This window comes from Cicer arietinum, chromosome 7, assembly GCF_000331145.2.
Source record: "Cicer arietinum cultivar CDC Frontier isolate Library 1 chromosome 7, Cicar.CDCFrontier_v2.0, whole genome shotgun sequence".
NCBI classification, from domain to species: domain Eukaryota; kingdom Viridiplantae; phylum Streptophyta; class Magnoliopsida; order Fabales; family Fabaceae; genus Cicer; species Cicer arietinum.
Window position 1 is genome coordinate 51,285,940 of NC_021166.2, and position 1,346 is coordinate 51,287,285.

Below are 1,346 nucleotides of genomic sequence, written 5' to 3' on the forward strand. Positions count from 1 at the left end.
TTTCAAAACAGTGGCTCAGGTTTTTGTTGTCAATCGATTTGCCAATCGATTTAATAGCATGTTCCTGAAAAGTTTTTACCTGGTGTTTAGTTCAATCGATTTCCCAATCGATTGCAACCAAACTTTATCAAAATGAAAGTGTTAACAATAGATTGTCCAATCGATTGTATTTGTCACAGGTGAGGTCATTTTTCAAAGGATACTTCGTCAATCGATTTCCCAATCGATTTCCTCAGCACTGGAGTGCCACTGTGACTCATTCAATCGATTTACCAATCGATGTGTTACCATCAAGTTTGATTTGTGAAATGTTCAATCGATTTACCAATCGATTACTCTCCAAATCAGAGACTACTGACTTGTGCAGTTTTTTCATTTTAATTAAGCTAATCGATTGCCTAATCGATTGCACATTTACAAACACGGTAAATGACTAATAATATTGTAAAATAATTTATAAATTTATTATAAAATAACTTATAAAATAATTTGATAATAATATAAATTATAAATTATTATCAAATTGTAAAATAATTTATAAATTATAAATTTATTATAAATAATTGTAAAATAATTTTATAATTTTATAAGTTTTATAAGTAATATTTTATGTATTATAAATATAGTTATCTTATAATATTACTTTATTGATTCATAATAATTGAATATGATTAGGAAAATTAAAATGAGGGAAAATCATGTTTATCACAATCATTTAATTTAATTTTAAAAATATGTTGTAAAATTCGTATGATAACTTATTATATAAGATAATTGTTTGACTCATTGTATTTTGATTGTCAATTTATTTTTCAACATATAATGGTACTTGTATTTATTTGATAGAATAAAATGTAAAATACAAACCCAACAATAAGATGTAAAAATTTAAAAATATAATTGACTATTTAATATTTTTTATTTTAAAAAAATGTTAATGTTGAATTATATTGTAGAACATATAATGATAATTTGTGTATTTTCTGTCAAATAGAATATATATTTTTATTTTATAAAATATTACTAAAAAAATGGATTGACATAAATTAAAAGTAACTATAAATGAATTGACATTAATGAGTAATTGAATTTTTAACGTATAAAATCATTACTCCTCATAAATATCGATTATAAGTGATTAGGTGGTTTTTTTCAATTGAATTTAATGACAAATAATATAAATTATTACCATTGTTAAATGAATAATAATATTATAAAATAATTTATAAATTTATTATAAAATAACTTATAAAATAATTTGATAATAATATAAATTATAAATTATTATCAAATTGTAAAATAATTTATAAATTATAAATTTATTATAAATAATTGTAAAATAATTT